Source organism: Elephantulus edwardii, unplaced genomic scaffold, assembly GCF_000299155.1.
Source record: "Elephantulus edwardii isolate Elephantulus edwardi_28Jun2011 unplaced genomic scaffold, EleEdw1.0 scaffold00049, whole genome shotgun sequence".
Taxonomy (NCBI): domain Eukaryota; kingdom Metazoa; phylum Chordata; class Mammalia; order Macroscelidea; family Macroscelididae; genus Elephantulus; species Elephantulus edwardii.
Genome location: NW_006399799.1, coordinates 6,817,810 through 6,838,972, shown reverse-complemented (window position 1 = coordinate 6,838,972; position 21,163 = coordinate 6,817,810). Strand labels below are relative to the sequence as shown.

The window sequence follows — 21,163 nt, the reverse complement described above, 5'->3', positions numbered from 1 at the left end:
GGTGTCAGTGGATTTGAACTTGACTGTTCAGGGATCGTTCGCGCTCATGGTAGCCCATGCGTACAGAGTGGAGCTACTAACAGGGTTTCCAAAGCTTCTACCGTCTTTGGCACCCCTGTATGAGTTTGAACAGCCTACATTATGGCTCAGAGGTAAGTGAAGGATTAACCGTTTGTACCAGCCAAGGACCCCCATTTTACACCATGTCAAGGAACCTAGAAAAATGTTATAAAATACAATGTTTAAAATGTATAGAAAAGCCAGATGCTAAATACTTAGAACAGACCACTTCCCGGTCCCAGCTACTTCTGTTTTGTTTTTTTGTTTGTTTGTTTTTTGGTTTTTTTTAATTTAGGTTGTTTATTTTTCATTTCAATGAACATCTACAGAGATTTTGGGATTCCACTCTACAACCCTCATTGCATACTCCTATGATAAAAATAATGCCCTAAAATATAATACTTTTAGACTATTCTCTCCCCCATAGACTTCAATTTTTAACTGCAAGTGGTTGGACCAGGTGTAAAGATGTGATTAGAGATCTTTGCTGGGGGAGATGAGCTGTAACACAAAAGTTTGGCTATTGAAATCCTCCAACTGTTCTGAGAGAGAAAGATTTGTAGCTGCAGAAACCCAGTTGAGGACTGTCATGCATCAGAACTGCCTCGGCAGCAGCACATTTAGGTTAACCTTTGGTGTTAGCTAGGGTCCTTAGGAGCCCTGGTTGATGTAATAGTTAAACGCTCACCTACCATCAAAAAGGTCACTGGTTTGAATCCACCTACCGCTTCATGAGAGAAAATGCCCGATGATCTTCTCCTGTGAAGATGACAGTGTAGGAGTCGCTAAAGGGAAGCTCTGCTCTGCCTTACAGGGTCTCTGGGCCATCAGCAGGGACTCTAGGGCCCACCTGGGTGCATTCACAGAGACGCCAGGCCTCTCTTCTCTATCTCTGTGGTCAGGGCTCTTCCCAGGATTCTGGCCTCACCTCCCAGCCCTCTTCCTCAGAAGAAAAATACAGGCTCCGCTGTTCTAGTCGAAAACAGCTGTCCTCACAAAGATTCCTGAGTTTATATCTGATTACAGACACAGCTAGACCACAACTCCCACGCCGACACGTAACTAACTTTCACTTTACTCACATTCTTGGGAAAATTGATGATTTTCTGCCGTTTTATTACACTTGACGATAATTTAAAAGGCAGGTTTAGTGCATCCATAAAACCAACTTTGCAACAAGCTTGTGAGGGTAGAAAAATATATTTGGCTGGGGCCTTTTGTTTAGCATTGTAAAATGGAGGCCAGGGAGTGAGTGCCTTTTGTGGGGGCTGCTCACCTGGGCACCCTCAGTTCTCAGGGCCCAGGTCATAGCCCTCGCACTTCTGGGATCCACCCAGGCCACCTGGTCTTTTTCCGCACATGCCCTTGCCACAGAGGGGACAGGAAGGCCCCGCCTCCCTCCCTGCTGCAGCTTGGTGGTGACCGCCAAGACTGGATCACTTGACCCAAGTTCTAGAACACATACCTCCCGAGTGCTTTGCTGAGGCCCTCCAAGGGCAATGCTGGCTTCCAAAAGGGAATTTATAGCCGGCTAATCAAAGCTTAATTACAGCAGCTCAGCAAGCTCCGGCAGGAACTCCGGCCAGAATGGTTTGCCTAGGAAACTTTTTACGAGCTTAAGCAGAAGCAGCAAATTAGCAGGAATGAGAGCAAAATCTTGCTGCTTTTACAGAGGGCCAGATCCCGAAGCTGTAAATATGCACAGTCACCCTGCAGAAAGTGGCTCTAGGCACAGCAGAGGGGGTAAGGTGGAAGATGTCTTTCCCCAGGGTCAGAGGGGCTGCTCCAGCTGGTAAGGCTCAGCTCGTGTCCTCGTCTGTCCTCAAAGTGAAAGCTAGGAGGTATCCTGACACTCCTCTCCACCTCCCGTCTACCTCCAACCTGGACTCTTCTTGGCATGGCTGAAGCTTTCACAGAACCTTGGACCTGGAGCCTCTGTCTGTGCTCAGACATCCCCTTCACCTGGGTCCTCAACTTTTTTCCATAGCTTCTATTGTAATTACCTTCTTACTGTTTTCAGGTGCCATCAAGTGGACACATAGCAAACCTATGACCAGCAGCTCTGAGCCTGGCTCTCTCCTGCTCCCCACTCACAATGTCTGTCATCCTCAAGCCCACTGTGGCAGTCACTCTGTCAGTCTGTCTTGTTGAGAATGCTCCTTTCTTTTGTTCTGCAAGCGCTGGTTCCTTCTAACAACAGGCCCAAAGTAAGAGAGACAAAGTTTCACCATCCCTGCCTCCAAGAAGCACTTTGGTTGCACTTTCTTCAAGTCAGATTTATTTGGGTTGGGTTTTTTGTTTTGTTTTGGTTTGTTTTCAGTCCATGGTATATTCAATACTGATCACCAACACCACAATTCAAAGTCATCAATTCTTCGTCATATATTGTTGTTGTTGTTACGTGCCTGCAACCCATAGCAACCCTATGTACAGCAGCTCTGAACACTGCTCTGTCCTCAGCCAGTCTCACCAATTCTGACACACCAATCCACATTGCCCCAGTTACTGTATCAATCCATCTCATCTGGGGTCTTCCTCTCTTGTGCTGTCCCTCTACCCTTCCGAGCTTAATATCCTTCTCCAAGGAATGGTCTTTCCTGGTTGTGTGCCCAAAGTGTGTGAAACAAAGCTTTATAATCCTAGCCTCCAAGGAGAAATTTGGTTTCACCCTCTCCAAGACACACCTATTTGTTTTCTTAGCAGTTCATGGTATGTTCAAGGCTCTTCTCCATGTATTTATATAATAAATATAGAGAGCTTTGGTGGCTTAGTGGTAAGGAATTGTGTTGCCAACACAAAGGTACACAGTTTAAATCCACCATCTGCCCTACAAAAGAAAGAGGGGAAGTCTCCTCCCATGTGATTTACAGCATTTGAAAACCCTCTTGAGGGTCAGATATGGATTGCTTCTGGCTTGATGGTATAGAAGAACACAATATATGTAGTAGTGAGCTCTGGTGGCCCAGTTATAAGAAGCTGCACTGCAATCCCAAAGGCATGCAGTTCAAACATATGTATTTATATATATGTCTGCATGTCACAGAGATATATTTATGTGTGTATAGAAATAATTTACATATAAATATACATATTCATATTTATATGTATGTGTATATATGAGAGAGAGTATGTATAAAAACCAATCAGTCACCAATTAATTAATTCCGACTCATAGTCACCCCTCAATGAGTTTCAGCACCAGAACTCTTAGTAGGAGGATAGTAGGAGGAGATTCTCATCTTTCTCCTGTGAAGCTGCTGGTGGATTTGAACCACTGGAAATATAAGTCATTTTCATTTGCAACACAAAATGCTAAGGTGTGTGTGTGTGTGTGTGTGTGTGTGTGTGTGTATTATAAAATATAAATTCTTCTGTGACACTGATGTGTCAAATGTGTTAATGGCTGGTTACCCAATGCAGACAGAGAGAGGGGTGGAGCTCCCCAATTAAAACAAGCTTGGAAGGAGGAGTGGCATCTACTTCCATAATAGCTTGCCTCCGGAATCCCTATGAACCTAGAGAGAGGATGAAAGACACCCAAGCGTTGAGGACTCTCCTTCATAGGGTCACTATGAGTCACCTGTAACTCGATGGCCCTTAACAACAACAACATATATTTAATGTGTGTGTGTGTGTGTGTGTGTGTGTGTGTGTGTGTGTGTGTATACAAATGTTAGAGTGGCTTTAAAGAGCAGGACTCTGTATTTTCAGTGTTTAGGAGGCTAAATTCAGAACCTCACTCCAGGAGAAGATCCTTGATCTATTTCAGCTCCTACTGGCTGCTGGAGTCCTTGGAGCCCCTGGCCCTGCAGACACATCTGCTGTGCATGTCAGTTTTCTATGACGTCTTCCCCTGTGGGTTTTTGTATTTAACTTGCTCCTTCTATTACTGATTAGTAATATTAGAAATTATTAGCTTTAGGACCACCCTCTTCTTGAATGATCTTATGAATAATAAAGGAAATCTGTTTCCAAATATGGTCATATTGCAGGGTCAGATTTTCAATTCAATCCCCAACAGCTTTCGTATTTAAGCATTCTTCTCTTTTTAGGTCCCTGGTTCACTACTTAACTAATTCCCTTTCTCTGGCACAGCCAAGGACCTTCCAGTCCCAGAATCGCACGGCCCCACAGGGGTTCTAAGGCTGCAAATCTTTAGGGAAGCGGAAATCTCTCATCTCTCTCCAGGGGAGCAGCGAGTGATTTCAAACCACTGACCTTCCAGTTAGTGGCTTAGCCTTTAACCACTGTACCATCTGTGCTCAATAAATATTACTTTAGGGATTCATAATTTTATTTACAAAGTGAGAAAGGACAAAAGCTTGCTTTGTACTGCACCAGTCCTCGCTGAAGCTTGCTTGCGACTTTATGAACTTCTCTAACAATGAATAAAACCACTCTGGCATGACAGGAGCTTGTATTATTCTGTGCGGATCCCTTATTCCTAATGTCATCAATTACAATAATCAGATAACTGTAGCACAGAGCTGGAGTCTGCACGGTGCCGGCGAGCAGGCGTGCGCGACGGTGGCTCTTCAGAGCTGCTCACTTGTGTTTTTAAAGCACCAGAAGATGGCTAGAACTGTGATTGCCCTTAAGTTTTAAATTACCTGCAATCATTAAAATAATCTAGTTCATATTCATAGAGCCGTGATTATATTTTACATACTCAGTAAACACTTTATGAGGAAAAACCCACGATTCTGCAACAAATAAAGAGGCTCAAACTGGAGGTGTCAAAAATGCTAAAACAGGTTGACATGGAGCCAGCCCACAGTCCAGGGCTGTGGGTGGAAACTGACTCAGCTAACAGCTTCTCTGCCTCAGGGTTGGGTAGCGGGGTGGGGATTTTAAATTACATTAGGCAGATGAAGAAGAGCAAGGCTATGGGGGTTTGGGGACACCCATTTTCAAACTTCCAGAGCCTGTATCTCTGACGTGCCTCTGTTTGACCAAACAGCAGTGGAGAGAGATCACCACCCTTTCAGTTATGAAAGGCATGCTGGGCTCTTCTGGAAGAGTAATTTCTACTTTCCTCATTTGACACCAGGAAACCAACAAATGGGGAAACCTCTCTGCAGGGAAAGTCTGAAGACTAGGGCTGGTCTTACCCGACCCTTGGTGTCCACACATATGCCAGAGCCAAACTGTGTTTCTCGATTGGGTTTTCAATGACTGATTTTTTAGAAGGAATCCTAGTGGCATAGTTCAAGCTATGCTTGATAGCTAACCAAAAGGTTAGTAATTTGAAACCACCAGCTACTCCTTAGGAGAAAGTTGAAGCAGTCTCTTCCATCACGTTGGAAACCCCGAAGGAGGGCATCCATAAGAGGGAATCAACAGCAGCGGGTTTGGTTCTGAATCCCCGACCTTGCTGTGGCAGCAGCACCACTTTGTTAACCTTTGGCACCACAGCGAGATGTTCTCTCTAGGCTGGCCATCGCCCATAGAGAAGACTGAGTTGCGCATGCGCTGTTTCCTCACTCAAGGCCGATCAAAGAAGATCGTCCTCTTGCTAAGAGATGCGAGATGGTCAAGGGCAGGTGAGGTCCTGAGGGTTATTCCGGTGGAGGGAAACATTTCTACCTAGAATCAAGAAGAGTGGTATATGACTGCTCCTCTCCACCCCCCAGCAATTGCAAAGATTCATTCAGACAAAGAGAGAAAAAATAAGTTTTATGCTCCTGGCTCCGCACACCTTCCCTCTTGCAAGTTCCTTTGGCTGCGCTCCACAAGATATATGACTGTGGTCATTGAGCATGTCCATGACATGTCATACCAGCTGTCCCCAGTGGTTGCCCATGCTGCTTGATAATCACCGTGGTCACGCTACTGGCTGGCAGAGGTTCAATGGGGCAAAACGATGGGCGGGGGGCTGCTTCCAGAAGGCACTGTTACAAATCACTCTGCTACCATCATGGGGAACAAAGCTGTTAACCTGCCTCACACACTCTGGAATGTGCTGTCTACTTGGACTCCCATGGAGTCCTTTCATTGGGAAACCCAAAGGAGCCACAGAAACTCATCTCCTCAAAGTTCCAGGGGCTGATGTTGCTTTTCCAGATGTGTGTGCACCTGGGGTTTCAGCAAATACTAATCATTCATTAAAAAGGGCTTGTACTCATTGTGTTACCCGAAAGGGTCTGTGTCTCATTGCAGCACAGACACCAAGCCAGGTAAGTGAGAGGAAAAGAGTTCATTTTGCGAAGATGCATCAATAGGAGTCAGACCAAGTGTCTTTCCAAGTGTCTGTTTATCCCTGGTTGAGTTCATGGTTACTTTCACAGAGATTAGGATTGCAGACACACAATTATTCTAAGAGGGATTTTAAAGAAAATCTCTAATCTATACATGTAATCTTTAGATTCTGACTATAGTATATTCCTAGGCCTACATGCTATGTTGACCCTAAGAAATTTTGTGAGGGGTACCTAACACTCTTGAAAACAATCAGCAGTATTTCTGGGGTCACCATGGCCTCACTGGTGCATAGAACTACTAATGATCTGAGGTAAGGAAATCTCTGCAGTACAGGGCGGGATGACAAGGAGGAGCTTGTGTGGTCAGGTTTCAATCCTTTCTTCTCTCATTTGAGCATAAAATGCCCAGACTTTCAGCAGCCTATGCAAGCCCCACTGAGATTACAATGCATACATGGAGGCTTCTCCTTTCTTAGGTCTTACTGATATGCCTGAGCCTAGAGAGGTCATCTGGCAGGCTGGGCTCTGTGAGGAGAAACATGGCATCAGGAGTGGAGGAAGACTCATCAACAACCTGTGTTATACAGATGACACAACCTTGCTTGCTGAAACTGAGGAGAACCTGAAGCGCTTGCTGCAGAAGGTCAAGGACTGCAGCCTTCAATATGAATTGAAGCTCAACATCAAGAAGACAAAGATTCTCACCCCTGGGCCAATGGGCAACGTTATAATAGATGGTGAGGAGACTGAGATTGTTAAGAGCTTCAGCTTGATTGGCTCCACAAACAACACTCTTGTTACCAGCAGCCAGGAAACCGAAAGATTAGTTGCATTGGGAATATCTGCTGTCAGAGCCTCTCCAGAGTGCTGAGAAGCAACGATGTCAGTCTGGAAACCAAGGTGTGCCTGATGCAGGTCATAGTTTTCACAATTACTTGCTATGCAGCAGAGAGCTGGACAGTGACTAAGGAAGATAGAAGAATCTATACCTTTAAACTCATGAAATATTATACAATATCAGTGACCCTGGAGGACATTATGCTGAGTGAAATATCTCAGTCACAAAAGAACAAATATGGCATAGTGCCACTGTTGTAAAACGGGACTGACATCGGGGTTGGGGGGAGACTAAGAAAGATGGGATAAATAATGTATACTGCATTGCAACAGATGAGGGAGAGAACTGTTTAAAAGGGATATGTGATTAGGCGTTATTGTCATGACAGGAGTACAGAACAAAGGCTGCATAGTAGAGTGGACTTGCGGAGAGGAACTGTGTAACAATGAAAGAAATTTTCCTTTACTTTTCAAAGAGAAGAGCTAACTGGGGAGTGGGGTGAGGAGTGGGCAGGGAGAAAAGTGCAACAATGAATGAATGGAAACCCAAAGTCTCTGTAAACTTTCATTAAAATTAATAATTAAAAAAATTTAAAAAAGAATGTATGTCTTTGAGCTGTGGTGCTGGAGAAGAATATGGTATATACCATGGACTGCTAAGAGAACAAACAAGTCTGTCCTGAAGAGGGTGAAACCAGGCTACTCCTGGAGGCAAGGATTTTAAAGCTCCATCTCACATACTTTGGGCATGTTGCCAGAAGAGACTAGTCCTTGGAGAGGGATGTCATGCTTGGAAAGGTGAAGGGATAGCGGAAGAGAGGAAGATCCTCGATGAGATGGATTGACTCAGTAACTAGGGTAACGGTGGGGGGCAGGTGTCAGAGACAATGAAATTGGCTCAAGGTAGAGCATGGTTCAGAGCTATTGTATATAGAGTTGCTATGAGTCGCAGGCCACTCAACAGCACATAACAACTGTGAGAGATGGAAAGCCTGAGGTTGGCAGAGTAGAACCCAAAAGGGCAGACATCAAATCACCCTCCTGTACATGGAAGACACACAGCAGTCTCAGAAGAAGGCTTGATTCAGTTTGGGAGTGACAAATAGAGCTGGTCTCTTTTGCCAACTCCAGCCTGTTAGTGCTGATTGCCTGGGAGATGTGTTAAGAAGGATTCTAAGACTATGCAATGAATAGACCAAGGCCCAAGTCCATAGAAGTGTGTCAAGTTCAGGGCAAAGGAAAAAAGAAATACCAGGTTCTCATCTAAAAGTATACTATGCTTTTCTGGCCCCTCTTGGTCCTTTGTTACCTATATCCAATCCACCATCAAATCCTGATGGCTTTATTTCCTAATCCACCACTCCCACACCCACATTAGTCTCATTCCAGACCATCACTTTCTCTCACCTGGATGCCTGTCTATCACAATCTCTTAGTTATTTTACCAGATTCTGCTCTTAACTTCTCTCATCGATTCTCCTTCTAGAAAAACATGAATCTGATCATGTTGTCAAAACTTCACTATGGCTACAAGACTGAGTATGATTTGACCACTCTCATCCGAATGCTGGGCCAGCCACACTGATTTTCTCACCGTTCCCAAAACTGCAACTCAAGTTCTGCCCACTCCTGTTGAGTCAATTCCAATTCACCACGACTCTTTGCCATGAGGTTTGTTGTTGTTGCTAATCGCCTTTGAGTCGAGCATGACTCATAGCGACACTATGAACAAAAGGCTTGAAACCCCTTTACAACTATCGACATTTATCAAAGTTTATAGAGTTTCCGGAGGCATGTTATTTAGGAAGTGGATGCCACTCCTGCTTCCAAACCATGGGCTTCAGGAGGCCTTAAATCTTTATGGAAGCAGACAGCCTCCTCTTTCTCCCATGGAGTAGCTGAGGGGTTCGAACTGCCTCTCTTTAGGTTTGCAGCCCAGGGTGTAACCTACAGTGTCATGTTTCGTCTAAAAGCTTTGTGTTGGCCTCAAGAGAGAAGGGAGCTCTGGTGGCATAGTGGGTAAGGAGTTGCACTGCAAACCCAAAGGCAAGCAGTTGGAATCCACCATCTGCTCCAAAAGAAAAAGATGGACAGTCACTTCCCAGGGGCTATAAAACTTATGAAAACCTGCTGGAGGGTTAGCATCAATTCTGACTCAACCTCATATAACAACATCAGAGAGAAAGAGGATGAATTTAGCAGGTCAAGTCTGCTCCACTCACTGACAATGAGTCTGCTCTCCTTTCTTAGGAAGAGAGGTGTGATGGGCAGTGGGCAGATACTCTCCCTTAAGTGAACAACACTTCCTTCTGGAAACAGGAAGATGGGGAATTAGGAGGACCTCACGTTTACTTACTGTTTCCACAGTCAAAAAAGGTCCCTGTAGTTCACTCAGCATAATGCTACGTAACCAAGTTATGTAGTATTTTTTAAAATTGTTGCTCCTGAGTACTGCTTGGTATTCTGTTGCATCAATGAACCACAATTTCTCAATTCATTCAGTTGTGGTTGGACATTTGGGTTGTTTCCATTTTCTTGCAAGGGTGAAAAATGCTACTAGGAACATTTTCCTAAGGACAAAATACTGCACAAGACCATTATTGCAAAAACAGAAGGATAACTAGTAAAGCATATCTGGGGATCCAAGAGAAGAAGGAGTGCGGGCAGAGGGGTGAGGATGTGTAGGGGTAAAATCACAGAGTTGCACAATTTGATGGGTGGAAGGAAGATATACAGGAAATGGGGAAAATCCAGTAGGAATCTGGAAAGACAGGGTAATGATGGCCACAGTCCAGTGGTGATTAATGTTATAAAACATAATGAATGGGAATGATTGTGTGAAACACAATGTGAATGAAGAATAGTGTGAAACACAAAGTATACAAACTTTGTAAGCACATCAATTTAAATTTTTTTTTAATGCCCCCTTACCTATTGACTTTTCAGTCAGCCAGTAGCACTCAGCTCAAAACACCTCTTGCTCCCAAGTTCCTTCTTGGATTCCCCACATAAGGTGTGCTGAGGGCTCCTTCCATTCTTCCTCAGATCATCCCTCACAACTCTAATTAGACACATAATTGTCAAAGTCACTGTTTAGGTCCGAGTCTCCACTGGAATGAAAGCCTCATAGAGGACGGGCCTTTGTTTGGCTGGTTCTCCGCTGCCTTGCTATGGACTTGGCTTTAATGATTGTCCCTCCGCCTCCCAAACCCTCCACTTACCTATGTGACTGACTCATAGTGGCTCATGGGTGACAAGTTAGGACTGTGCTCCACAGGATTTTCAGTGACTGATTGGTTTTGTTTTAATTTTTTCTTTTATATTGATTTGCATCAAAGTTCATATACATCATTTCACACTATCCTCTCACATTGTGTTTCATACAATCATTCCCATGCACTGTGTTTTATAAAATTAATCACCATTGAACTATGCTACCATTAGCCTGTCTTTCTAGATCCCTGCTAGATCTTTCCCATTTCCTTTACCCCCCTCCCTCTAGCCACCAAATTCTGTGACCTGATGATTTCTCCCCTGCCAATCTTCATCCCTAGGGAGCTCTGGTGGCCAAGTGGTAAGAATCTGCATTGCAATCCTGAAGGCATGCGGTTCGATTCCACCAGCTGCTCTGTGGGAGAAGGATGGGCATTCTCCTCCAGTGTGATTACTGCCTCTGAAAATCTGGTGAAGGGTCGGCAATGGGTCAGTTCTGACAACAGCATGCTCCTCATCCCTCTGCATCCTCCCCTCCCCGTGGATCCCCAAACATGTTTTACTAGTTATCCTTCTGTTTTTACAATAATGGACTTATGCAGTATTTGTCTTTATGAGACCAAGTTGGTTCACTTAGCATAATGCTTTCCAGTCTCTCCCAAGTTATGTAGTATTTTTCGAAGTCATTGCTCCTGAGTGCTGCATAGTATCCCATCGTGTAAATGTTCCACAATTTCTCAATCCATTCGATGATACTTAGTCACTGGGCTGTTTCCATGGTCTTGCAGTTACGAATAATGCTGCTAATTGGTGTCTAAATCTACATTTGTGGTTCAGTTCTAATTTTCTTTGAATATATTCCTAGCAGTGGAATAGCTGGGTCATATGGAATTTCTATGTTCAGCTTTTTGAGGAAATACCAAACTGCCTTCCAGAGTGGTTGTACCATTTTACAATCTCACCAGCGGTGTATGAGAGTTCCTCTCTGCTTCCTCTCCAAGATTTATTGCTTTCTGTCCTGTTAAATTTTGCCACTGCTGCTGGGATGGATGAGATTGGTACCTCATTGTGATTTTGATTTGCATCTCTCTTATTGCCGGTGATTTTGAGCATTTCTTCATGTGTCTGTTGGTCATCCAAATGTCTTACTCTGTGAAGTCTTTCCATGTCTTTTGCCCATTTTGTAATTGGGTTATCGGTCTTTTTTTTTTTTTCCTTGGAGGCCTTGTAGGATTCTCTAAACTTTTGTTATTAGAGCTTGGTCTGAGGTGGTGTTGCCAAATATCTTTTTCCCAGTCAGCATGTTTTCCTTTCACCCTATTAAAAAAAGTTTTTGATGCTCACAGGATTTAATCTTTAGTAGGTCCCCATTCATCAATGTTATCTTCTCCTATTGTGTATTTCCAGCTGTATGTTTCAGCCCCTTTATACCACAGGCCAGGCTCTTTCAGCTTGGTCCCACTTTGTCTCCTGGGACCTTTATGGTTTGGAGCTTTACCCTTAGGTTTCTGATCCACCTCAGGTTAATTTTTGTGCGTGGTGTGAGATGTGGATCCTGTTTCAGCTTTCTGCGTATAACAGTCCAATTTTGCCAGTATCATTTGTTGAAGAGGTTGTTGTTTCACCATTTGAGAGGTCATTTGTTTTCTTGTCAAATATCAGTTTGACCATAGATGTTGTTGTTGCTGTTACGTGCCCTCATAAATCCCAGCCTCCCAAATGATCTGTTCTGCATATAGATTGAAAAGGTATGGAGACAGGCTGCATCACTGATGCACTCCTTTCCTAATCTGAACCATGTAGTACTTACCTGCTCTGTTCTGACTACTACTTCGTGGTCCAAGTATAGTTTTCACATAAGCACAAACAAGTAAGTGCTCTTGGGATGAGTTAATTGCTGGGTTCTCAATTCTGTTCCATTGGTCTATGTGCCTGTCATTGTATAATGACTGATTATTTAGACATAGATTACCAGGACTTTCATCCAAGACATCTCTAGGTGAACTTGAACCTACAACCTTTTGGTTAGCAGCAAGCACAGTAACTTTGTAGGCTTCATTTGATAATGCTGAAAATTAATGAATGAATGAAGTCTTCATCATAACCATTCATCTGCATCAGCAAGGATAACCTAAGTTGTGCTTCAGTGACAAGAAACCCCAGAGTTTCAGGGGCCTAAAATTAGAAAAAGGAGCCCTAGTGGTTTAATCATTAGGCACTCAGCTATTAACTCCAAGTTTAGCGTTCAAAAAAACCCAGTAGCTCTGGATGAGAAAGGCTCAGCACCTCTATCTATAAAAGTATAGGAAAACCCTGGGCTTCCTGGTTTTCAGGATTCTGGGGGAGCCACAGACTCTGAGTTATACCCCAACAATGTGGGCTTTCACCTTGGAACCCCCTCATTGCACCCCTACATGTCACCTGCCGTCAGGCTGTGCCCCTCCATCAGCACTGTTTTCTGGGGTAGCCCTCAAGGGCCAGTTTCTGGATTTCTCAGCACTGCAAGCAACAGAACTGGGGAAGTTGCCAACGGAGTGCTCCATCCTCAACCTTCCTTTCTCTCCTCTCCAGCTTTCTGCCCCAGACCTTCACCGGACCCACCTTTGCCTCAGATGCTTCTACCCATGGTGGACTCACAGCTGCCACGATGAACTTTGGTTCTCTGCTCCTGCGCCACCTCCGCACCCCACCCCCTACCCCCTCGCCCAGCTCTCCCTGTTGCCTGTAGGCCTTACTCTGCAGCCTCCCAGCCTGGCTGTCAGGCCCCCACCTGCTCCGACTACTTGAGTGCTGCCGTCATCCACCAGACCCTTCTCCCCTAGTTCGGGGCAAGCAGAACTGCACCCAGTGGAAATAAGGCTTATTTCCCAGGATTATCGAAAACTCAGCAGCAGTCTTGCGGGACCTAGGTCATTACGTATTCCCTCAGCTGGCAAGCCTTTCTCTGGCCTCAATTCCTGCCTAAAGACCCCAACACCCAGTCTTCCGCATCCCGCATCCCGCGCATGGACCTCTACCAGCAGGCCTCCCCATCAGATGCTCTGCGCTGGATGCTAAAGCCTTGGGAGCGGACAGGGCTACCTTCTTGGGAAGGTACCTCTTCAAGGACAGAGGAGCCTGGGTCCTTAGGGGAAAAGGAGCCTGGGTTGCCCCCACCCCGCTGAGGGGAAGATCCCCTTGCCCCTCACATCCCCGCACTTGGGCTTATATATAGATTATAAATAAGGGGAAAAGAGGCCGGTGGGGAGGAGTTGTGGGTCTGGAGCCTCGTTTCCCCTCATCCTCCCTATCCCTAGGACCATTTATTAAAAGAAGTGTATAACTAAGAAAACACTTAGGAGGTGTTCTCACATGTCACGTGGTATCACTCTGAGTTGGAATCAGCTTGATGACACTCAATACAATAAAAGTCTACTTTTTGGTCATATTCTGAGTGTCTTTTGGGTCTCAGCATCTCACCTGGGACCCAGGCAGACAGAGGAGCCACCGTCTAGAGCACTCCTGATGACTGTGACAGATGAGAGTCAAGCTGGGTAAACTGCTTGCTGTGTCTCAAGGCTCTTGTCTAGATCTCACTCACTACCTCCACCCACATGTCACTGGCCAAAGCATGCTGTGTGACCACTCTTACCTTCAAGGGACTAGGCAAGTCTCACCCTACCCTGTGCATGCCCAGGGGTGTTGATGGACAGCACTTGTTCACAGGTTTTGCTCCTCACCCTGGGTCTAGTTCTACCTGACACCGGGGATAAACATCTCCCCAGGATGAACTTCCACTCCTTTACGCACCTGGGGAGCCCTGTCTGCCACTGAATCTACTGCCCCACTCCTGGGCAGAGAGCTCATTTGTCAGACTGCCTGGGGGCCCCCTTGCTGTTTAAACACAGGCAAGCTGTGGGGTGTGGCACTGAGCGCCTCTGCCACAGTCTGATGGCCAAGGAGCTGCAGCCAAGAAGGCGCTCTCGCCTGCAGAGAGTGTTAATAAATATTTACCGAGCCCTTTGACAGTGCCAAGGGAGAATACAAATCAGCCCAGCAGGCGCAGGGACCAGCCTCCCCAGGGCTGGCAACCAGAGGCGCCTGCTGCAGCACAGGCCCTGCAGCCCACCGACCTCACCTGCTGCACCTACCCCAGAGCGGCCATCCAGCCCTGTTTACAGAAGCCATGAAATAGGACAATCTCTCACTATTGATTTTGTGCCTTTCCCTGTGACCGCCGCCCTGGATAACTCACATCGTATGGATTTTTCTATAAACCCCCAAATTAATATCTGCAGCGGGAGGGAATATACTGCTGCTGGATGTGGCTAAGGCCCTGGACCCACTGGGCTAGAGATTGAAGGGCATGAGGCCGGTGGCTGCCTCTCCTGCACCGGGGTCCCTGGCCTGACCCCACTTTGTAGCAGCCAGCAGTCTAGGGGCTTGGAGGCCAACCTCTTGGTCTGCCCTTTCCACGTACCAATTTACTCTTGGGCCAGGAACTCCATCTGCTTTCCAGAATAAGGTGGTATGGGCAGGAGACACAAGAATGCATTAAAATGCTTAGAGACGACAAGTAAAAACAGCGGAATCCTAGTTCACTCCATCTGCTTTCCAAAATAAGGTGGTATGGGCAGGAGACACAAGAATGCCTTCAAATACTCAGAAACAAGAAGGGGAACCCTAGTTCACTCCCTGGGGGCCTTGTAGTTTAACTATTAGGCTGTTGGTGGGAAGTTTAGCATTTCAACCCCGCCAGCATCTCTAAGAAAGAAAGATGGGGCAGTCTCCCTTGTTCAGATTTGTAGTCTAGATAATCAGATGGAGGGTAGTCTTGAGCCAAAATTGACTTGACTGCCATGAGCTTTGCTTAGTTTGGTCAGTTCACTCCCAGCTCCACACCTAATATGCTATGAAACCCTGGAAAGCGACTTAACATCTCTGTGCTTCTGTTTCCCATTCAGCAAGATGAGGATACCTTAATATTCATATGACACGGTTGTTGGGAGGATTAATCAGTGATGCCCACAGATGCTGAGCCAGGTACTTTCCACTGGGGTTACAGCAATGGAACAAACACCCAAGTCAACTCTGGAGAGTGATCGTCTTGGGGAGGCAGCTGAGGTGGAGTGGTCAATGTTAGTCTCTGCAAAGAGGTGGCATCTGAGCTTAGACCTGAAGGAAGGTGAGAAGGAACGAGCCACACAAAAAGCTGGGAAGAGCCTTCCAGCAGAGAGAATAAGAAGAACACCCAGAGCAGCTGACCAATCCAGAGACACAATCACAGATTTCAGTACCAGGAGCCAAGATGTGACTCTCCCTCTTTTGCTCTTGTTGTCACTGAGTACCGTTGAGTCAGAACCTACCCATAGATGACCCTCCAGCGGGTTTTCAGAGGTATTTAATGACATGTGAGATTGCCCAGCCTTCTCCTGTGGAGCAGCTGGTGGATTCAAACCTCATGCCTTTCAGATTGCAGGGCATTATCTTGTCATCTTCTTCTCCCCCTTTTGCTCATATGTTAGGATAGTGGAAGATTCCAGGGGTAACAGCAGAGAGAGAGTCTGGTCCTACCATTGTCTAGCTCTTCTCTTCTGGGTCAGTCACAGCACAAACAAAAATCCCCTCTGTCCCCAGGGAGCCCCAGGGGGCAGAGAGTGAAGATAATCAGCAGGAGAAAAGGGGTACCCTGAAGTGAGTGGAGAGAGGCAGTAACATGCATGCCCAGCCAGCCAACCAGCAGGGAGCAGACATATTAATGGGAAATGAATAAACTCCCCCAGCTCAAGCCAAGTAAACGTTTGCTGCAGAGGAGTCTAATCCAATTGTCTTTAATAAAACCTCTAATTGGGTTTGGGAGTCTCCTCAGGGCCTGACCAAGCCAGTAGGTGGCTTAGCAGCTCCCAGGCCCCTTTCCACCCGGTGTCCCTCCTCTGCTTTCAGGAATTAATTCAACTTGACACTTTTGAGCATGCAGAGAGGTGAGGAAGGGCCAAAGGGAGGGGTGAGGAGAGGAATTCTCAGGCCAGAAACAGGTCTGAGTGTGAGCCTGCGTCCAGGTATGTGTCTCTGCACATACTTGTCAGGAACCAGGCTGCCTGGGTTCCAGCCCTGGCTTCTCCACGGTGCTGGGCTACTCACTGAGCCTTTATATCAAGGACTGTAAATTGAAGATAATAATAGTGCAAGCTGTAATATAGTATTGTAAGGAGCCCATGAGATAATCTATGACCAGGGTGCAGTGACGCCAAGCCCCTATTTTCAGCCCCAATGTGAGTCCTGTCCACCGGTACTTAGTGTCTTCTCTGTGGGACTGAGTGGCAGTCTTACATAGCCCCAGTTCCTGCCCATGTCAGTGCAGTTTCTGGGTCCTGCCACATCATCGTCCTCTCCGGGGGGACAGGATCTATACCAGGACCTGCCACTAGTCCCCAGGCCTGGCACCTTAGTGAGCTGAGGCAGAGATAGGCTTCCTAGTGCAGGGACAGAATGCATTTCTTTAAGGGGATAGGTCTCTGACTCTCATGTCCTTTCTGTCAGTCATCAGAAGTGGGAGGGTGTCCAGGATGTCCCATTAACATATTCTATACTTAGATGCGGGGAGAAATGGATGCCTTTGCATTGTGGTGTTGGAAAAGAGTGCTGAATATCCCATAAGACTGGCATAAAACCAATTAAGTCTGTCTTGGAAGAAATGCAACCAAGGTGCTCCTTAAAGGCAAGGATGGTAAACCTTGGTCTCATGTATTTGGGGCATGTTGTCAAGAGGGGCCAAGCCTTGGATGAGGACGTCATGATGGGAAAGGTTGAGGGTCAGAGAAAGAGAGGGGAAGACACTCAACAGGACGGATTGGCACAGTGAACATTAACAATGGGCTGGAGCCTGTTAGCGATAATGAAGGTGGCACAGGATAGGGCAAGGCTCAGAGCTGTGGCTCCCAGGGTCACTTTGAGTTGTAGTCGACCCAAAGGCACCTAACAACAATGTATTTAAATGTGAGTGTGTATATGTGTATGAGAGAGAGAACAGAGAGCTAGGAGAAAGAAAGAGAATATGCACAGATGAGGGAAGCTGTGTACTTTTGTTGAGCGTAGGTGGGTGAATGTAGTGGTAGCAAAGATGAGAAAACAGACCAGGACCACCCAGAAAAGGCTGTGACAGGGCAACTAGGGACACAGAGCTTAGAGAGCCCAAAGAAGGGGACTAATACCACAGCTCGAAGAGCTATTGTCCAAGCAGGACCTTGAGCAGTGTGGAAAATATTGAGACATCAATTTTTACAGATTGAATTGTGTCCCCCTGAAGATATACACTAGAATCCTAACCCCATCACTAAGGATGAATTTCTGCTTGTGAAAAAGGTTTCTTTGTTGTGTTAATAAGGCCACTCCAGTGTAGGGTGTGTCTTAATCACTTCTGCCTACATTATAAAGAGTACAGTGCTAGTGCATAGTATTGTTAACCAAAAAACCGGCAGTTTGAATCCACTAACCTCTCCATGAAAGGTGGACCATCTCCTACTATAAATATATACAGCCTCAGAAACCTGATGGAAGATTCTTGTAACTCAGAACTGACTGGAGGCAGTGGGTTTGCTAGACACAGGGACAGGCAGAGACTGGTGGCAGAGGCTGTGTGAGAATCATGGCAAGGTCTGGGGCTGCTAACAAGGAAGGGGCTGAAACTCTGATTTTGACCTTACCCTCCAGTACTTCGAAAATACACACACACACACACACACACACACACACACACACACACACACACACATTCTTTCAGACTACTCTCTTTAGACCTTCTCTCATAGCAAACCTAGGAAACAGAGATGACAGTGAAGCAGAGAAAAAAACAGGACAGGTTGAGGTGGTTGCTAATGATTTTGTTTTGCTGGGGTTGAAAACAGATGGGGTGGGAGTGGACAGTTAAAGGTAGTCCTGGAGGCACAACGGTCAGGCATTCACTGTTAATAAAAAGGTCAGAAGTTGGAGCCCCTCGGCAGCTTCCCCGGGAGAAATTTCCTGGCAATCTGCTCCTAGGAAACAGTCTACCCTGTTCTATAGGGTTACAGTGAGTTAAGATTGACATGACGTTATACAACCAGAACATGCAAGATAAATTAGATGGTAGGAAGAGTTTGACAGAACCATAAAAGGGGGCTGAGGAGACAGGTGAGGATGAACATGAGGTGGTGTTACCAAGAATGACGCTCACACCAATGGTCTAGGACTGAGTCCATGGACAGCAATGAGGGGCCTGAGACCAGGCTCTGACTACAGGTAAGATAAGCCTGGGATTTACTCCTATGACCTTATATAGCCCTGGGACTAAGGCATGGCACGTGGGCTTGCCCTGATGGAAGCACCTGCAGGTGACAGGAAGGGCATGTATCACAGACGGATTTGTGCAGGTGGGGTCGACTGAGGCCCGAGGTGTATCTAAGTTATGGCAGGTATGGCACATGCCCTGGACAGCACTTGAAAGGGGTTGCCACTGAGCAGTTCCTACTGGCCATCACAGTTTCCATCACAGAATGGGAGAGCTCCCCCAGTAAGTTAAAATTAATTGCTACGGATGCTATTTTCCATAGCTATGGAGCAATTGGGTTTTGGAGAGTTAAGTTTTTTATTTACTTGAAAGCTGAGTGTAAATTGAGTGTTTCTAATTTTGTTAATACCCAAGTGTAAGCCGATTGGCTGTTTCTGATTTCTTTACAATCAGGTGTGGGCTTGAAGCCTCTTGTTTAAGCAATCTGGACCTGGTGGGAGGGCCCTTGTATTTAAAACTCAGTTGGGCCCTCAGCCCTGGGACCCTCAAGCCTGATGTTAACTGTGGTTGAGAAGAACGTTGTTCTAAGTAGTACAACATTTGTCTAGTTTACTGTACTTAATAACTTGGGGATGCCAAATCAGTGCCACTGGCATGTCAAATGCCATTGGGTTACCCTGGGTGGAAAGATTTTGGTGGAGCTCCCTGATTAAGACAGACTAGGAAGCAGGATGGGCCATCTACATACTAAATAACAAACTTTAAAAATTCTATGAACACTAAAGAAAGAGGACAGTTATAATAGTGTAGTGGTAAAGCCCAGATTGGAAATAATTTGAAATGAGGAAAAATAATAACAAACATCATTTAATAATTGGTACATGGAATGTACATAGCTTGAATATTGGAAAACTGGGAATTGTTAAAAATGAAATGAAACAATGAATAAGGATGATGGAAAAAGAATTGATACTTTTGAGCTGTTTTGTTGGAGAAGACTGCCGAATATCCCATGGACAGTCAGTCAAGAGAACAAACATATGTCTTGGAGAGGATGTAGCCTGAGTGTTCTTAGGAAGAAAGAATGATGAGGCTTTGCCTCACATACTTTTGGCATCTTGTTAGGAAGAGCTATTCCTTAGAGAGGGACATAATGCTGGGAAGGGTGGAGGGTTGACAAAAGAGAAAAAGACCCTCAAAGATGTGGATTAACACAGTGATTGTTGCAATGGGCTCTTGAGTGTCAGGAAGTATGAGGATGGGGCAGGATAGACCAGGATTCAGAAGCACCTAATAACAACAACATGCCAGTCCACTGAGGGTACTAGTAAGCAAGGAGTCCAGATTGATAATATCAGGCTGAGCAGAGAATAGAGGCCAGAAAGGAGGTAAGGAAAACAAATTTAGAGCCTATGCAAGAACACCTGCTAAGGTGGGTTCTTTATGCCCAAGAGCACATTTCCTTTTCACCACAATATGTGAAGTAAGAGCTATTGTAGAGGTAAACGCATACCTAGTGGGTTTTCAGAGGCTGTAAATCACATCCTTTTCTTACAGAGCAACTGGTGCCTCTGAGATTGCAGTGCAATTTCTTACCACCAGAGCTCCTAGGGCTTGTCTGGGATGACACGGAGTTTCAGGGAGTAACTCCAAAGGATACTTAAAGACATGAGACTGTAGATGAGAGCTGGAGAACATTTTTTTTAGTAGTGGAAGGCTGAGGTGTGGTGCAGGGTGGCTGATGTGGACTCAAAGTGTGGACTTTGAGATTATAAGGGATCGAGAGGCAGGATGTTGGGTGGCTCATCCATATGGTCACTGAGACTGCAGGACAACAGGTGAGAGGAGATCTGGGTATTGGATATAAAACTTCCTTAAAACAACTATGAGATATCATCTCACCCCAATCAGAATAGCAAAATTTAACAAAACAGCAAACAACAAATGCTGGCAAGGTTGTGGAGAAAATGGAACTCTTATTCACTGTTGGTGGGAGTATAAAATGGTGTAACCACTGTGGAAGGCGGTATGACGCTTTCTCAAAAAGTTGTAAATAGAGATACCCTTTGACCCAACAATTCCACTACTGGGAATATACACCAAAGAGACCATAACTGACATCTAAGCAGATATATGCACACCCATATTTATTGCGGCTTTGTTCATAATAGCAAGGAGTTGGAAACAACCTAAGTGCCCATCAACAAATGAACGGATAGAGAAGTTATGGTATATTCACACAATGGAATATTTTGCTGCATTGAAAAACAAGGAACTAATGCAATATTATTCAAAATGGGTAACTCTGGAGGACATTATGCTGAGTGAAGTGTGTCAGTCACAGAAGGACAAATACTGCATGGTGCCCCTGTTGTAAAACAGGACTGACCTTGGGGTTGGGGAGAGACTGAGAAAGATGGGTTCAATAATGTATACTGCACTGAAACAGATGAGAGTGAAAACTGTTTAAAAGGGATATGTGATTAGGTATTTTTGTCATGGCAGGTGTCTAGAGCAAAGACTACGTGGTGGAGTGGACCTGGAGGAGTGTTTGTAAAACAATGAAAGAATTTTACTTTTCTAAGAGGGTAGTGTTCGGGGGTGGGGG

At 45.5% G+C, this 21,163-nt stretch overlaps 1 pseudogene; it reads left to right on the top strand.

The window, feature by feature from the left end:
• Nucleotides 1-5,589: 5,589 nt before the first annotated feature.
• On the top strand, nt 5,590-13,474 carry LOC102855189 (annotated as a pseudogene).
• Nucleotides 13,475-21,163: the final 7,689 nt, after the last annotated feature.